At 39.1% G+C, this 19,461-nt stretch overlaps 1 long non-coding RNA gene across 1 annotated transcript; it reads left to right on the top strand.

Annotated features, from left to right (window-relative positions):
* Positions 1–9,708: 9,708 nt before the first annotated feature.
* LOC101255397 (uncharacterized) lies at positions 9,709–15,094 on the top strand. Its single transcript, XR_182728.5, has 2 exons — positions 9,709–10,550; positions 13,368–15,094. It is a non-coding gene; the product is annotated as an uncharacterized lncRNA (long non-coding RNA).
* Positions 15,095–19,461: the final 4,367 nt, after the last annotated feature.

Raw genomic sequence — 19,461 nt, 5'->3', positions numbered from 1 at the left:
GCACGTGCTACCAGAGCCAAACCCAAGACGGTGGCGTCCGGTGTAGTCACTGCCTCCCAGTCTAATGAGGAGTGCACACTGACCGGCACACCCTCTGGGTCAGCCACAAATGAGGAAGGAGCGTCTGGCTCCTTAGGAGTATCATGGTCCGAGGAAGCTTCAAGCTCTGTTGAGGTTCCCGCACCCGCCACTGCTGCAGCGTCGACCTCGTCAAATGAGGCTGACAGTTCAGACTCTACATCCGGCGCACCATCCCAAGTCCCCACCCCAGCCTCTGACCAGCCAAACCGGTGGTGTGTCGAAGACTAGCTTCAAGTTTACTCCTACGCCAAATTCCTGACTGATAAAGGAGTAATGACTCAGACACTCACCTTGGAGCGGCGGGTACTTACAGGGAGTCTCCCATCGATGCCGGAGATCCACAACCTCTTCACCATGCATCATTTCGAGTGGACAGCCCGTCCGTTGGGACGATACAGCGAGGAAATGGTCCGAGAATTCTACGCAACCTATGTAGCGACTCTCCGATCACAAATCGATAGACGGGATGTTCTCGCTAAACAGACCCCACTGGAGCAGGTACGAGTCCGGGGCGTGCAGGTTGACATTTCCATGCCAGCTATCCGCCGGTTCCTCTACGGCGAGAGTGCAGATGCTACGAGGACCCCCATCACTGCGAGTTTGACTATAGCTGGTAGATAGTAAAGGATGGACAGTTCCTGCGCGAGCCAGCACTAAGGGAGAACACCAAGAGGTGGATGGCCCAGCACCTATCAGTAGATGGAGAGGGTGCCGATTGGGTCACTGAGCCGAAGGGGGCCATAAAGAAGGCCAACCTCACGTTCGTCGCGAAGTTCTTGTGTCTGCTCGTCCATCACTGCCTTTCCCCCACAGCTGCTGATAACATCGTCACCTGGGATCGTGCAGTGTTGATGGCGGCAATGATAGCTGGATTCGAGGTCGACTTCGCATGGCTTCTCCAGACAGTCATGCACGAGAGGGCGTTCAAGGTCACTACTACCTACCCCTTCCCGTGTATGATCTTAGCCCTTTGTAGGACCGCAGGTGTTCCCATATGGCACATAAATCAGTTGAAGACCCCGCAGGGCACCGTTGACGTCGGCCTCATTAGAGACAAGGCCAATGAGTTGGCCCCACATCGAGGGCCCCGTCCAGAACTGCCACCACTTGCTGATGATCTTGCGAATACGGTGGCCCAAGCCCGTGCAGCTACACAGGAGTCCACTGACACCACCCCGGTCGAGTCTATCCTGGGTAGTAGCCCAGCCCCGAGCTCATCTCGCACCGCCCCTCTACCGTTACTGGTCCCGCTTGCTAGGGTCCAAAAACTGGAGGCACAAATGGCCACTCTTCTGCATCATATCCAGCCGTGGGTGCAAAAGTGGATCACTGAGTCTGAAGCGCATCTAGAGAGGAAGATGCAGCAGTTTACCGAGCGGAAGATTGCTGAGGTTAACCAGCGCCTAGATGCCTTTGAGTTGAGAGTTTTATCTCGACCAGCCCCTCCGGTAGATGTGTTGGCTCTTCAGGCTGCAGTCGACAGTCTTCGTGCAGACATCAACACGATACTAGAGGCGAGGGTGCCGGATTCTGAGGTCCCTCTTGTCGAGCCTGCTGAGGACACAGTATTGGCGGCCCTATTTACTACTTCTGAAATTCCACCACCTCCCCCTCGAGAGAGTGCCAAGAGGCGTAGGGGTCGCGCAGAGGATGAGGCGCGAGCAAGGAAGAAGGAGCGCCGAGAGATGGAGGCTGCAAGGAGAGCCTCACTTGCTGAGGCGGAGGCACACCAAATCAGAGAATCGCAGATAGCGGCTGGGGCGTCTAGCTCCCGCACTGTAGAGACAGCAGGAGGCACTACTGATGGTGCGGGTGTTGCTGAGGACACCACTGAGGCTATCCAGATTACAGAGGATGTGGGTTCCGGGGAACCGGACCCACTAGCTTGTTAAATCGACGGCGCTTTGCGCCACAGGTTTGCTTCACCTACCACTCTAATATTTAGATTTTTTATGCATTGGGGACAATTGCATGCTTTTTTGTTGGGGGTGGGGTAAATGGAAATAGAGTGTTAGGGTGAAGTCTGAGTAGCCCAACTCACTATCCTCTTTTGGGGTTTTCTTGCCTGTGTTCTTTTTCCCCAAAAGACTGATTACTTTTTCTGTTGAACCGGCACGTTATATCTTTTGTACATAGTCTAACTCTTAAGCATGATGGCTAAAATGATATCCTGATAAAACAGGAAAATGTTGCATGACTAGGCGTAGTAACTGATAATTGTGTGGCTCTAAACATGAAATAGAGTTACACCATTGCATTACCCTAAATCTTCAAGTCGAACTAGGTGTCTGATAATCTTGTATAGTGATGAGATGTCAAGTGAGTGTGAGGAAATTTGAATAGTCCACTACTGGTACTGAGCTCGAACTTGCCTGGTTAGTCCTGCTAAAAGTAAGCTGTAACAGACAATTAGGAAAGGATCATAGGCCCTTATTCAAGATAGCCCATTTCTAGACTAAATAAAAGAAACCAAATTAAAGTTATCCTTCTTTGATCCTAATAATTTGAGCTTAAAATTAGACCTTTCTTTTTCACCCCAACCGATCTTTTCTGGGAACAATATGTTGGCCCTGGTCTCTCCTTGGACATGTGCACCTCATCTTATGCCAAAAGCATAAGTTGAGGGTGGCAAATGCATCAACAACCTTCGGTACGGCCCTGACCTGACTTTGGGTATTGTGTACCTTGACTCATGGCAAAGCCATGATTTGAGGGTGGCTGTTTTGAGGAATGCTCTGGAAAGTGTGGTTGAAAGAACAAAGAGAGAGAAAGAATAAAAGAAAAATGACTCAAGAACTCATTGAAAAAAAAAGGGAAAAGAGTCACTTACACAAATGAAGAAAGAAGGGAAAATAGCAAGGTGAAAGAATGGGAGAAACTGGGCGAGATTAAGTGATAGAAAGTGGAAGGTTTAGCCGATATTTCAAGCAGGGCAAAAAGTCAATAAAGTATACCTAAATATACCATACCTGACTCTGAGCCTATGTTACAAGCTAAGAAAGTCCTATCGTGACCCTAAGGGTTGTACAGCGAACATAAGGCAGTGAAAATAAGGGAAAGCTTATGGCAATAGGTATGAATGAGTGTGACTTTGTTCTGAGAGCGAGTGTTGAAAAGTAATCCTTATACTCAAACTGAAATCATTGTGTGAAAAATGAGGATTTTGTTCTAAAGTGAGGACACTAGTTGCAATACCGGAGTTGTTAGCACCTCGGTGAGAAATTGAAGAGGATAGGTGTTAGTGCATGGTGAGTCTGTGTCATGTTCGAATCCCACAAAATTCAAGCCTAATACTGATAGCATGCATAGATTTGATGAGATTAATCGGGATTGATAGCCAAATGATTGCAAAGGATAAAACATGAATACTACTGTACAAAGATTGTGTAGTGAGTCATAGTGCGTCGCTTGAGGACAAACAATGAATTTAAGTTGAGGGTGTTGATATACCATGGTTTCACGGTATAGTTAATACTTTTGCCTTAAGTTTAGTGTGTCCGAAAGCCTTTTTTGTGCTAATTTTGATATAAGTTTCTCTTTGTTTTGCAGGAAATCTATCCAAAGCTGAAAGTGGAGATTTTGAGCCAAAAAATGCAGAAGAGACCACCTACGGAGCTTATGACGGCCCGTCGTGCTTCTGACGGTCCGTAGGTGGTAGCGTAGAAAAGCTGCTGAAGGAAGATGGGGAAGTCTGACCAAGTATAGGATTACGAAGCTTGTGACGGTCCGTCATGGCTATGACAGTCCGTCCTGCAGGTTCGTCGTGAAGATAAGAGAAGTGATACCAGTACCCAGATTCCAAGAGTTGAAGTATTTTGAAACGAAGACCCTCGACGGACCGTTGTGCCTATGACGGTCCGTCACACTTGCCGTTGAGGGGAATGAAGAAAGCAGCAGAAGAAATTGCACCAAGTATGGGACGACGGAGTCCACGATGGTCCGTTGTGACCACGACGGTCCGTCGTGTGGTCCGTTGACCCAGCCGCGTTTTGGCAGATTTCCAGTAATTAGAATCCTTGTGTAATTAGGTTTTTATTTTTCATAAATAGTTCGAAAAACCTCATTTTTGAGGTTAGACTCTGGGAGATTAGACATCATATTATTAGACTTTGTGTATTAGTGTTTGATTTTTGGAGATTCTTACAAGTGATTTTTTGTGATTTAACAAGCAAATTTTCGGACTTTATTCATTCTCATTGAAGTAAGTACATGAATTCTAATTTAACATATTTGAATATTGTGTTTATGGCTATAAGTAATTAAACTCCATAACTAGGGTTGTGGGAACCATACGCAAATAATGAGATAAACCCTAGCTAAAATAACAATTCTAGAATAGTGTCTTGCATGTATTGATAATTCTTTCTCTTAGAAGTCTTTTAAACGGATGATCAACGTTAGAACTCGCCTTAATGCTACTTGCCAGACCAAGGAGGTAGATAATAGGAAAAGAATTATTAACATAGATTTAGTGTATACTATCTAATAGGCTAGTATTGATTGGTACTAGGTAATAACTTAGTCAAATATCCAATACGATGCTTAATATGAGGTAAAGATAAGGGTAAGGAAAGAAACACACGTAGCCGGACCAAGGTGCGGAGTGAGATTTTCTAGATGCCGGACCATGGATTTAGAAATACATAACTTATCACTTTGCATGAAAGATACTAGGAAAGAATTGTTATAGTTAGAATTATCAAGTTATGAACCTGTGGGGAACACGTAAACCCTAGTTACTTTGATTAATTGATTAAAACCCAAAATTAAAAGCTGTTAATTGTCTCTTTCAAGTTCGTTGTTTATTTTCACTTATTTAGAGATAGAACCCCCCTTTTTCTGTTTTTACTTTCTAAGGAAGTCATCAACCGAACAATAGTAATAACAAGTTTAAGTTAAGTCTAGACTATTTTCCTCGTGGGAACGATCCCAACCTCACTAGTTGGGTTATTTACTTGACGCGACCGCTTTACTTCTCATTTGAGAAGTAAGTTTGAGCGTATCATCTATGACAGAAGTTAGGAGCTTTGTGGGGGCTCGTTAGCTATTATCATCGGTTTGTAAAGAATTTTTTCTTCTATTGCAACTCACTTGAGCAATTTGACCAAAACGGAGATACCATTTGAATGGACTGAAAAATGTGAGGAGATCTTTTAAAAGATCAAGACTCTCTTGACCAGTCACAACCTGAGAGCATCCCCAAGTTGTGCCACGTCGTACTTGACCCTGAAGGGGTCTTGTACAAGTCTCTTAACATTCATTCATCACATAGGTAATAAACATATTGTAGAGTTAAAAGTTTTTTCAATAAAACCAACATTCAAATACACAATTATAAAGCAACGAAAATAATAAGTCTCGCATGGCGATCTAGGACACAATCTTAACTATATAGGGACACAACCCTTTACAATTGAAAGAATTACTAAAATGTCTATTGCGTAAATAATTATACATTATACATTCATAATCAAACGAATTCCAATCAATTTGGGAGTTTAGAAGAAGTCATGAGTTCTCAGGAATTCAATGTAAAATCAACTTATAATCATCAACCAAACCTTAACTCATCAATATTATTACTTAGAAAACTTTTTATCAATGAGCGTATGCTTATTCCGTTTTGTTAATGGTGTTGAAATTGAAGAAAATCCTTCTATAAACCTTTTGTATTACCCAACTAACCCTAAGAGACTACGAACCTCAATTAGAGTCAGGTCTGTACCGAGTCTTTATGGAATCAATCTATTGTGTATCCACTACAATGCTTTCATATGATATAATGTGGCCTAAGAAAGCTATAGAGCCCAACCAGACCTCACACATATAAAACTTTGAATAAAGTTTTCGGTGTCGAAGAACTGAAGGAGTGCTCGCAAATGACTTTCATGCTAAGATTTTTAACGTGAATACACCAAAATAACATCAATAAATACAATAACAAACAAGTCTAGATACAACCTGAATGTACTATTCATCCGGTTTATGAACACTGTTGGGGCACTAGTTAATCCAAAAGACATCACCAAGAACTCAAAGTGTCTATTTTTGGTTCTAAAAGTTATCTTTGGAATGTCTTTCTCCCAAACTCATATATGAAGTACCTTGATCTTAAACCAATTTTTGAGAAGCACTCAGCACCTTGTAATTGATCAAATAAGTCATGCATACTCGGAAGGTGTTACTTATTCTTTATAATTGGCATATTTAGTTGTCGACAATTGATACACATTCTCATTGAGCTATCTTTCGTCCTCATGAATAACACTAGTGCAGCCCATGGGGAAGCACTATGTCTGATAAAGACTTTATCCAACAAATCTTTCAACTGATACTTCAATTCATTTATCCCAACGAGAGCCATTCTATACGGAGGGAGAATAAGGGTTGTGTACCTAGTATCACATCAATAGTAAAATAAATATCCCATTTAGGAGGGATACCAAGAAGCTCATCCGGAAATACATTTAGAAACTCATAAACTACTGTAATAGATTGCGATTCAATGGTTTGACATCTATATCATGAACGCAAACAAGAGTGATCATCGTCCTTGCCTTAAGATAGGAAATAATCCTACCTTTCAGCGTTGATCTATCGCCTTTGAATTCCCAAACTACCTATCCTTGAAAGTGAAATCAAAAAATCTTTGTTCGGCACTTAATATTCGCATAAGAAAATGCTAACCAGTCCATACCCATAATCATGTCTAAATAAACCATCTTCAACTCTTTGAGGTCAACAAAGGTCTGACTGTGACAGAATCTCCTGGAATTAATAGTCTCACCAACTAGTGTAGATACCATAAAAGTTTGATCTAATGACTCTGCTACTATACAAATGAGGGAAGTGGAGCAATATAATACATAGTAGATCCAGGATCCATCAAATCATAAACACAATAGGAGAGAACATTTAATTCACATGTCACAACATCTGGTGGTGAATCTAGTCCTGTCGGCCGGCTAGTGAATATGTACAATTTGGCAACTACCATAACTAGATGCTCCCTCTCTACCTTTACCTGTTGAGTTCTAGGGTCCACACCCGATATCTTTTCTAATAAAAAGTAACTTGCTACTAACCTGGTCGACTTATCTATAGTCGGGAAGTTCCTCCACCAATGCCCCTCCTATCCATAAGAATAACACGTGAAACCCTACTTTCACCTCTTGAAATACATCCTACCTCAAGTAAAACAGCGTGACAGAGCTTTCCTTGCCTGACCTGAACCCTTCTATTGTTGAGAGCATAATGCTCGTGAACCATCACGTGGGCCTAATTGTCAATGACGATCAAATCTACTACCCTGAAACTGCTATGGTGGAGGTCTAGGTGGCCTTTTATAATATCGGGGTCTGGCACCACCCTGAAAAATATCCGTCTAACCAGCGGGCCTAGCCCTCTTGTCCACTCTCTCATCCCTCTCACTCATCTACTGTAGATGTTGGTTATCAACTATTATTCAAGCAAAGGAATGAATTCGTGAGATATCCATATTATCATTTACTGGAGCGGTAGAATAAGAGTCGATATAGTCTGAGTCAAGCTCTCCAAAATAATCTATGGACCATATTATGCATCAGATCAACAAAATTTGGTGCATGTCTAGAAAATAAATCAAATCTTTATCCCATACTCTCAGACGCTTAGGCTACCCTTTTGAAGGTTCAAAAAATGCTCCACCCAACCATCCCTAATCTATCGAGGCAATTAGTGATATATGCAAGCTTCTATAAAGTTATCCCAGGTGGGTAGAGATGCATATTTCCCCCTAAATCTCTCTAAATATTCTTACCACAATACTGCAACATTGTACAATCAAAATGTTTCTAACTCAATCGATGAGGCATGTGCCTGTGAAGATCCTAGAGGGATGATCAACAATGTCACAACACCAGAGCACCCCCAAGTTGTGAGGCGGCAAAATTGAACTCTCGGGGGTCTTATACAAGCCTCTTATCTTTCATTCATCACATAGGTACAAAAAGTAGTGTGGAATTATAACTTTTCACAATATAGTCAATGGAAACTCTTTCATAAAACAAAAGACACGAGGTCTCATCATCACAATCCAACTTAGACACGTCTTATTATCATAGGGTCACAACTCTTAAATAGAAAAGAACGCATAGTCTAATACAAGTCTTTAATATAAACAAAACTAAACATAATCTTCTTCCTCGAAAATGTGAAGACGTACCAAGAGACTTGAGAGAGCTCTACTTCCCATGCTTCAACTTCTATAGATCTTTAGTTCCTTCCATCTATACTTTTTGAAATATAGAAGAATATGGAGTTAGTACATTAAATGTACTATGTACGACAATATGCAAAACATGCTTTAAAATGGACACTTTAGTTGAAACATACTTTTCATGTTATTCTAGTAAAACCTCATAAATTAAGTGTACAAGACATCATATAAGTCATCATTAATATACAAGGAAATACTTCCATAATTCTCATCATATAACCATATTCATCAACTTATGCATAAATCATCTAAACCTTCTATCTCAAGTTATCCTAAGACTCACTTAAGTAAGAAATGAAGAAACCGCCCATACAACCACTTCAATACATACCTAAGTGATCCTTAAGACTACTAAAAATAAAGATACTCCATTCCAAATAAACAAGTCAACATTCATTACTTCGAGGAACATTCATTCATTTAAGAAATTCACATAAAGACCATCCTCTAAGACAACCCCCAAGTTACAATAGTGCAATGTGAAAGTAACATCCTATTCTACTACTCCCACTTAGTGCTCCTTAGCAATTACCCTAGACTAGGCACATAACATTCAACAATTTACATAGCTTTCATCAACACTAGACATTATATCAACATACTTAATTAACATTAGACCTATAATAAACATGCTTCATTAATCATCATATCCATTACCAATTTTCCTAGAGATTTAGGGTAACCATCCTCTCTAGTGAAAATCTTAGGGGAAACATAAAAGAGATTTGTCCATAGAGGCCTCTTTCTTTCTTCCAGCACTAGGGCAAGGTAGCCTCTAGGTCATTTCAATCCACATCACCTTTGGTGGAACCTTCTGTTGACACCCAATTTTGGACCTCTCGATAAATTAATTCACGAGCTCCTTAAATTCTAAGCGATTTAAAATAATTAATATTTTACGAAATTAATATATATATATATATATATATGCAAGCATATTTTTATGAATGTGTGAAAATCTTCCAAAAAATATTATTTTCTTTAAATATTTTATTAATTATGTAATAGTTTACATATTTTTGAATTAATTCTTTTAATTACGTTGGTTATTTTATTTCGTTAAAATTAAGAAGCTTGTTTATTGATTAATGGTAATTCATTTTGTTTAAATTCTAAATAAATTCATCAAATTAACTCGATTTGGTTACATGTTAATGTACTTGGGCCAATTATTTAATTGAAACTAGAGTTAAAACATGCCTATTGTCCCCATACATTTAAAAGAACTGAAATTCTGGGCCTCTCTCTTTCAATTAACCCAACCCACCACCTTTCTTTCCTCTAAACAGCTGTGGCCCAAAGACATTATTACAAATAATCAAGGCCCAAATTCTTCAATTATCAGCCATTCGTTATTTTTTCATCCCAACACCTTATTCAAGCCCAATGCATCCGTCCAAACCGACAGATTTCTTCCAATACCCGACCCGTCCTTGTTTCCCCTTTTGCGTGAGAATTCCCAGGGGAAACCTTGTAATCCAAGCAGCGTTTGGACGTCGTCTTCACAGTCAATAGATGGAAGAACGCGTGAATGAGACTAAGAGAATCCAACGCGCCTCACGCAGCAGCGAGTTCATGGAAAGGGACATGATGATAGACAGAAAAGCAACAAAGAGCAGATACCAGCGCTGACTCTTTTTCCTTTTCCCCGACGTCTCTCTTTTTGCGATACTATCACAATAGCGGAGATGCAATCGTCCTTGGTGGCATGAGATGGAGACACGTATAACACCAAAGATGATTAATTCCATCTCAGCCATCCCCTATCTTTCCCTTTCTGAAATAAGGTCAATTTTTCGAAGAAAAGGTCCTGATCCATAATGGGAAAGGGTTTTGAATTTCGAATTGAAGAGGAAGGTTGGTTCTACCCTAATTTTTTTTTGAGAATTTTCCGCCCTCCCCTAATTCATAAACCTAGTTCTTCTCCTATAAATAGTCCCCTCTTCTTATTTGAAAAGGGTTGGAGCATAGTGAGATAAAGGTTAGAATAAACAGAGGAAAAGCTTAGGGAAAAATAGTGGATAATACACAAGAAAGAATTAAGAGTTATAGACCATCCCTTAAAAAAGTAGAATTTGTGCGATCGTATTCATATATCTAAAGCACAAGAGTCCATTGTTCGGAACTTAGATTTTGTCGAGATCTTACGAAATCGGAGGTGGAGTCAGCTCTCTTTGCTCAGCTCGAGTTCCAGTATCGCTTTCTAGGAAAGGTATCGTCTTCTTCCTTATAATAATCTTTTGGATTCCTCTTCCATGTAAGTGGTAATTTGATGTTGAATTGTTGATGTTTAATGTGACGTGGTTGTTCTAAGTCAGTTTCACGAAATAGCAGTAATATCCATTCGAGTTCTGCTAATTTATATTGGTGTTCATTGTTTTCTTCCTTTCTTTGTTTGAAGTATGTTTTGCATCCTTCTATTATTGCATCTATTATTTCTGTTTATACCACATTTGAGTTTCAAGCGCGTCTCCATTCTCTAATTCTCAAAGTAGCTACAACAACCATTTTTTTATGATTCAAGTCATATTGATATTTGTTTCCACTAATACATGTTTCAGTGTGAACCATTCAAAGAATTTGTTTGATGGAGTATTTTTCTTGAATAATGTGGTGTGATGTTTGTCTTACTTTGGATCACTGTAACCATGGTTTAAACATTTTTTAAAAGGGATCTTGTTGTTGTCGATTTGTTAATTGTACCTAGAATTTGGATGATAATCAGCCATACTATTTAGTTTCCATACCAACCTACTCTATGTTCTCTTGAGGGAAAAATTAGAGTGAACTTTAAATTATTTTGTTACGTTTCGAAGTTTGATTGCTATTCAATTTTTGCGAAGGCACAGTGACATACTCTCCATTCCTCCCAGCATGTACCAAAGATGAATTTAGGAGCAGCATGTCCTTATTCTTATTTATTTATTTACTCTTTGCTATCCATAATGTCTTAGTAGCATAAAAATCTAATCGTTTGATATTATGGCCTACTCTAAATAAGAAAAATCGATTATTATATTGTGTGTATGCATCTAAAAGCCTTCTCTAGTTAGATTTATTATAAATTATGGATAGGCAAATTTTGGTTAGTTTTCCTGTACAGTGGAATGAAAATGTTGTGAACCCTAGTGTGTAACAAAACTCATCATCTTCTCATAATTATTTCCGTTCAATTGATCACCTTGTTATTTAATTTCAATATTGTTTGTTTTGGTTTAGTTGAAGTATGTTTGAGCATGCGTGTTTGTTTTGCAAAATTGTTCTATAAATCGACGAGGCATGTCGTCATTTAGAGTTGAGTTTTTTGAAAGATTTTGTTATTACTATTATTAGATACTGATTTTGTTCTCTCCGTTTTCAAGTGACAACTCCTTCGAGTCCACAGTGGAATCTTCCTCCTTTCCTTTGTAAATTAAATTGAGCCATAAGCTCGATTTTTTCCCTAGAGTCAGCTCCATTACAGGGTCAGCAAAATTTGATGTACAGGCCGAAAGTAGTGGTGTGTTGCTGAAAATAAAATTTTCCAGCTCCCAAAAATCTGAAAAAGAAGCTGATTTACCAGATGTATACACTTGTATAAAGTCGCAATATCTGGTATACAGTTGAAAAATGTGCCAATATGGAAAAAATGCGGAAATACGATAATCTGGATAAAACTACAGGTTCGTGAGTCCCAAAAATACGGAATGTACACGTCAGTTATACGCATGGTGTATATCATGGAAAAAAAATAAAAAAATAGAAGAGGGCCCAAAGCCTTAGCATTTTTCAGTAGGCCCCAAAGGTCAAAAATGGGCAAGACCCCATTTTGGGTCACTTTAAAATTACGACAGCTCATAAAATTTGGGCGAAAACTCTCTTCCCTTTTCTTACTTATATTGTTTTGTTTTTACTAAACTTTGTTTATCCTCTCTCTCTCTCTCTCTCTCTCTCTTTATATATATATATATATATATATATATATATATGTATATATATATATATATATATATATATATATATATATATATATATAATACTAATCACATAGCTTTGATCCTTTTTTTATTTTACCCATTAATGTCATTCCTCCCTTTAAATGATTTTTCTTTTTCCAAATAAATAAATAATAATAATATAAATAAATAATAATTTGATAATAATAATAAAATTTCTTATTTCATTTAATTTAGTAAATATTAAAAAAATTATTTTTAAAAGGTCATTTAGTCAAATCGCCGGTCAACCGCGAGTTAGCGGACATTCTGAGGGCTTAACACCTTTTCAGAATGTACATTTGAACTTCTAACCATTTTCAGTAGATTTTTATCTGGTTTTTTAAATCTTTTGAAAAATAATTTATGTTTTCTTGATTTTACTAAAAATCATGTGGCGGATCTGTAATTTGAAAAGTCAATTTTTCTTATATCATAAGACTAATCAATTTTTCAAAAGTTATTCATTTTAACTTTATATATATTTTTTTGTAAAACAGAAATGACGATTCTACTTGAGATTTATTGAGTTCTAACCAAAAGTATTTGACAATTTTGACTAATTGTTATTATTAAGTTACTTATATGTGATTAATTTGTTTAAATTATAAACTGACATTGCATATCATGGCATATTTCTGTTATATATTGTATAGTATATTAAAGTACGATTTGCGGAACAATAGCCAGACTTTTTTATACTCACCTTCTTTTGGAGTTAGTGGCAATTTTTTTGTTCGTTATGCGTCCAACGATTGTCGCGAGTTCCAGCCCAAATTTTCCATTTGGGTTCCCGTACTTTTCAAAAGTAGCTCCTAGTAAACTAACGTAGAACCGAGCCAAAATCCCTAGTTTAGCAGCATTTGAGCTAGGGCGACCCCAACACCCAAGGTGTGTGGGGCCCATTAGAAGTCCACCTTTTGTCAACTTGGCCCAAATTGCCAAAAATAGACAACTATGCTTATGTGATAGTTGAAGGATGTATGTGTGTTTTTAAAATGATTTATTGTCTACGGGGATGGGGGTTTACTAATCATTGTCTGTTATTTTTGCAGGATGATTTCGACACACGAGCTTTTGAAAATAAGAATCTTTACTGTCCCTGATACCTTCCCTAAAGTATGGTGGAGGTTCATGAACAACGACGGTAAAATGATCATTCAGGTTACCTCCCGTCACTGCTAGAGATGAATTCTTGGCCTGGCCTGATTGGAACAATGGTGAAATTCTGGGATAGAGAGCACATGGTATTTTGAGTTGGGGAAGTAGAGTTGACGCCGACAATAGAAGAAATCCTCACGAGTTACAAAAGTGACTCCATGTGCAACAAAAGGAAAAAAAATGCAAATACAGATCTCCTAAATCCTATAATATGGGATTTCACCAAAATAAGAGAAAAACTATCATTGGTTAAAATCGAGTGGATGGACAAGCTCCCCGGCTCAAATATAGCTTTTAGAATGCTATATTATCGGTTGAAACGTGCAAGGGATTATGAGAAATATAAAGACGAGTTCGTTTCAAAAGAAAAATAGAAAGAGACGCGTCCCCTCACATTTGCAATATGTTTACTCAAAACGATGGTTTTCCTTCAAAGGAAAAAATACACTATTCATCCTAGCGTGTTTATGATCACTCATGCCATCTTCTACGGAGTGGACTATAAATCATCAACAAAGTACTACCCTTAAGCGCCTATGATTTTGGACGACATCTATAGGGCTTTAGACAAATGTCAAAGGGGAGAACACTTCTGTCAAGGGTGTAATCTGATACTCCAGTGGTGGATGATGCGACATTTGATCAAGACTCATAATCCAAAAGAACCAGATCCCCTAAAATGATCATACGAGCTACATGGTCATGATTGGTGGTTGTACCACAATCGTTGCAATAAGACTAAAGGAGAAGGTTTTTGGTAATCGAGGCTTCGAGGGCCGAGAGAAGAAGACGTATCATGGTCAATAGATAGTTTTGTGGTAACTAGAATATGGTTGTTCAAACAGAAAAAGTCCCTTACTTGGTAATTGTTGGGTTAAGAGGGACTAGACAATATACTCCTGGTCGAGTCCTAAGGCAACTAGGAGGAAAACAAGAGTTGCCCCAGATCGCAGATATGACGAAATTTACAACTGACGACAAGAATGGACGAGTTTCATTTGCTGAAGACATACGTAGGATGTAGGGATCTTGAAGAATGTTGGGTGAACCTGTACCAAACAGGTTTCGTCAAGAATTTTCTAGGGAGTACAAAAAATGGTTGAAAAAAGAGTATCTCTTGAATTATTGAGCCTGGTCCAAACGTTCCTCACATTATTGCGGATGTTGGAGACAAACATCAAGTCCGACTTCACTGACTTCAAGAGAAGTTTTATAAGAATGAATTAGAGCATCAATGTCGTCACTCAGAAGACGCCAAAGTCATAGCTCAATTGAAACAAGAGCTACGAAATTCCAAATAGTGCATAATAGACTTAAATGATAGCATGGAACAACAGATTCAGTCGATAGATAGGTTCCTACATCAAGAAGGAGCTCAATTGGCGAGAAATCTTCTATGGGAAAACAAATATGCTATGTGGAAAGAGGTCATCATAGCCAAGAGGACAAGACTTGATGAAGGATCAGATGAGGCTTGAATTTAATTTACCATCCCCTGCGTGGGACTGGTTTATATGTTTACTAATTTAGATTCAGAACTATTTCTTTGTTTTATGTGTATCAGACATTTTGGATATTATTAATGAAGTATTTTAGGGATAATAAATCCGGTTAAAAATCATATACATCCTTTAATTCGTTAGGCCTACCCTTGGTATAAAAGAGTCACAAATATATTAAGAATGTGATATATGTTTTTTAATTGTCTATGTGATATGTCGCTATGAATGAGGATATCGTAAACCTACTCCTGCCAGAATGTCCAGAAATATACAAGTCATTGTCACAAAAATGTCAGACCAAAATTTTTTGAGTCTTATGTTTCTCACTCAAAGACACCTCTCATATCCCAAATCTTAAAACATTACTCTACTATCTCACGAAAAGAAAATCACTACTATGGATAAGGGTAATAATATCCAGATGGAACTCACTAGGGAAGAGTTACAAAGAAAGATCGAACAAATCACTCAAGAAATTCAAGAGGTTAGAGAAGAAGAACTCAGGGTTGAAGTTGCCTCATCGGTCTGTAAAGGCGTGACTGAAGCACTAGATGAGTATTTGACGTCAAAAAGAGGAAGAAGAAAAGCATCGAGGCAGAAAGAGGACTTAAGTAAGAAGTTGGATATGCTTTGGCTAATGATTTAGGAAAGGGAGGCAAGGGAAGCGGAGATAGATTCAGAAACCACAAATATGTTGGCTAGAAATGTGGCAATTTATAAGGAACTGACGGTGGAGATGGAAGAATTCATCACCATGAGAGAATGAATGGAAAAATTGAGGGAGAAGAACAAGGCATTCCACCATAACATGATCACCAAACATCAGAAAAAGCGCGATAAATATTGTATCCGCGAATAAGAGGCTAGTGGTGGTCCAGACGACACTCACCTTGGAGCTACTGGGGAAGACGCCGACGAGAAAATAGTCTACAAACCTCTATTTCTAGGCCGTCTGAGAGGAGGAATAAGTGGATCACTCTTCTGCCCTATGAGCCGATGCATAGTGTAGGGGAGGGGGTTATGTTTTGCGCACTTTTGTACGAATATTTCAGATTGACACCTCTGGAAGGATCATTTAAATCTTTCGGCAAGGAAACTATTCAAGAGTATGTGGGTTCCACCCAAACCAGCGAGGACACACTATAGAGGAATGCGTGCAACACAAGATGAGGATCTGCCACTAGATCGACATTGGGAATATCCCGCACATGCGGGGTAATAATACAGCTCTCGCTTATGATCTGTCGGAGCCAATTGAGCACACTTAGTTTGTTTGTCACTAATTCACTCCGTTCAAAGAATCAATGTTACATATTTACATGGATTTGGTTATTAATGCGATCTTAGCCTCCCTTTATGATGATGACAACAGCCGCGATCTCGTTGGGGGAGAAATCTTCAAACCTTGTGCTTACCATGATGCTATAAATTATAGCATCTCTAAATGTTTTGTTTTTCATTACGACCTTGAATCCCCCGTCAACATGGAAAATATTATAGTCGAGTTTATTCCTCGTGATTGATGCTGCAACGAGATGAAGAATAAATGAGATGTAGTCATTATTTTTATCTTTAAAGCTTTGTTATCTTTCAATTTCCCTGTAATCGCAATGAATAAATAAATGAAAAAATTTTCTTTTGTACTCGAACTATGTAGGGCCTAAATTCTCCTTGTGGGATACGTAGGCAGCTTTTCCCAGGACTGACCCCTATGTTTAAAATTTTCATTCTGCCCTTTATGTTACAAGAAGATGCGAAGGCCAGATCAACGGATGTCAAAGAATATCTGTGAGAATATCTTAGCTAACGTGATTTAGCCTTTCTCAGATAGTGTCAAACTAAAACAAGCAAACTCCTCGTCAAAAATGTACTTCCGTCCTTACTCGTGAGTTGAAGATATCCTCAAACAAAGCTACTTGTGTGTTTATCTGCTCTCTGTGTGATATTATGCATTTTGCATTCTGAATCTGCACTGACAAATCTGCCCTTAAGATGTTTTCCTTCTCAAGTACTTGAAACTTATCTGTGTCAATCAAAAGTTGGCAGATCATCACTATTTCACAAGATCAAAAGGTCCCGCAGATTCCTTCCCAGGGCAAAGCTCAGACGAAGGAAAGACAATTATGGGGGATAGTAATGAAGAAGTAGGTCTTACTGATGTTTTTGTGTCTCAACCCACCATACCAAACCAGAATGAGTTGATTTTGCAGCTGATGCAGTAAATTGCAGAAATGAGAGTTTAAATGCAAAAGAGACAGGATCTGCCTCCGCCATGGTTTGCTGCTAACGCTGCTGATGGAAGATCGCCAATCTACTTACCTTCTTCAACTATGGATCCTGCCCCGAACCAGCCATCTACACCTTCGCAGAATCAGTCTGTTATAGATCTGACTACCAAAAATCCCAATATGCTTCCGCATCCTACCAAACTCCAACTCCTCCTAAAAAACCACCCCCAAATGCCACCCCATCCTCAAAATAATCACCATCAAACTGCTCCACCCTTGTAAAATCAAAACCAAAATACTTCCAACCCCCAAACACCCACAACAACTTAAATAAGAATACCAATCCTAAGACTTACCCACAAAATTATCAAACCGCTCAACATGCCTAGAGTCCCTCTATAGATCCTCCCTTATCTCAAAGAACCACTTTAAAAATTCTCGTCCCTGCCGAGCATGATCTGCACGGTTCTATGCTAGACCATTATGAGTAAAAGAAAAAGGAGTGTAGGTCAAAGGAAGAGGCAAATGTGGAAATAAAAGAAGAGATCAAGAAAGCCATGAAAGAGATCCAATGCGTCCCTGATATTGTCGGGCTTAGTTATGAAGATTTATGTATTCATCTAAATTTGGACCTTCAAGAAGGATTCAAAATTCTAAAATTTGATACTTTCAAGGGAGTGGGGAACCCTATGGATCATTTGAGAGCCTACTCCGACCATCTCATTGGAGCTGGTAGGTATGAAGCTCTATTGATGCGGATCTTTTGCCGAAGCCTGTGCAGAGAAGATCTTGAAAAATTCACCTTGCATAAAACTAGAAAATGGCCTAACATGAATGAATTGGCCAAAGATTTAATCAATCAGTTCGCTTACAACATAAAAATTGTTCCAGCTCGATACTCTTTGGAGAAGATGAAGAAAAAATCAACCGAGACCTATAGGGATTTTGCCTATAGGTGGAGAAAAGAAGCGGCGAGGTTGAGGCCGCCCATGTCTGAAAAAGAAATTGTTGAAGTGTTCATGGGGGTGCAAGAGCCCGAATATTACGATAGGATCATGTTGCTCGTGGGGACAAAATTTTACTGTGATAGTCAAGATTGGTGAGACTGTCGAGAACGATTTAAAATCAGCAAAGATAGCCCGTGTAGCTGCATCACCTTGATCTTCAGCGTTGTTGAAAAAAATAGAGAAAAACCAAAGAAGATCTTCGTACTCCCACTCCCAAGGTCGTTCTCGACCTTCTCAGCACTCTTACTAGGCTCTGCAGAAAAATAATCCACCTTAAATTTAGCAAAATCCATCTCCCACATACCAAAATCCACCTCCAATTTACGAAAATCCATCTCCCATATAGCAAAATCATCGTCTACTTTACCAAATTCCTTCTCCTTATTAGCAAGGTATTGCTCCCAAATGTGCTAACGTGCACTCAAGCTATAGAGAACCCCCTTCTAAATTACCAAGCTCCATCACCAAACTACCAAACAAATCCATATCCCAAAAGCGAAGCTCCCCGTCCAAATACCAGGAGTTATCAACAGGTGCCTCCTCCCCAACAAGGCAATTATGATCCTCCTCAACCCAGATTCGAGAAGAATCCTTCCATGAATTTTACCACGCTTATCTAAAGACTAACAAATCAGTACGAGCGACTGGTTGAGGCTGCATATATACACCCGGTGGAGCCCAAACCGGTGGATACTAGTTCAAAGTTCTACAGGACCAATCAAAGGTGTGTGTATCACTCCAATAATGTTGGACATGATACTGAAGACTACATCAACCTCAAGCATAAGAATCAAGATCTGATCGACCAAGAGGTGGTCTCTCTTCAAGAAGCCACGCCTAATTTTAACACCAAGCATTTGCCAAATCATGCCGATGTCAATATCAACATGATAGAGACAAACGATGATTGGTGTGTGTCCAAGTTGATAGCTCCAGTTGTGCATGACGAGCTACAAAAAGTCCGTGGCCTCATTAAGCGTCAAGGAGAAAAAGAGTTCGTGATCTTGACACCCGCAAAGGATGTTACCTTTGTGCAACCAGAGACTCTTGTCAGACAAAAACTTTGTGATTGAGACTAGTGATGCACAAGGTATGACCCGATAAGGAAGATGTTATAATCATGAGGAGCTTGCTCTCAAAGGTAAAAAGAAGGATCAAGCTAAAAGGCCAATAAGCGAGGGTAAGGCAGACGAATTCTGGAGAACAATGCAGTCGAAAGATCATTCTATTGTCAAGCATTTGGAGAAGACT

Source organism: Solanum lycopersicum, chromosome 5 (assembly GCF_036512215.1).
Source record: "Solanum lycopersicum chromosome 5, SLM_r2.1".
Taxonomy (NCBI): domain Eukaryota; kingdom Viridiplantae; phylum Streptophyta; class Magnoliopsida; order Solanales; family Solanaceae; genus Solanum; species Solanum lycopersicum.
The sequence above is the reverse complement of the archived record's forward strand: the minus strand, read 5'-3'. Positions and strand labels throughout refer to the sequence as shown.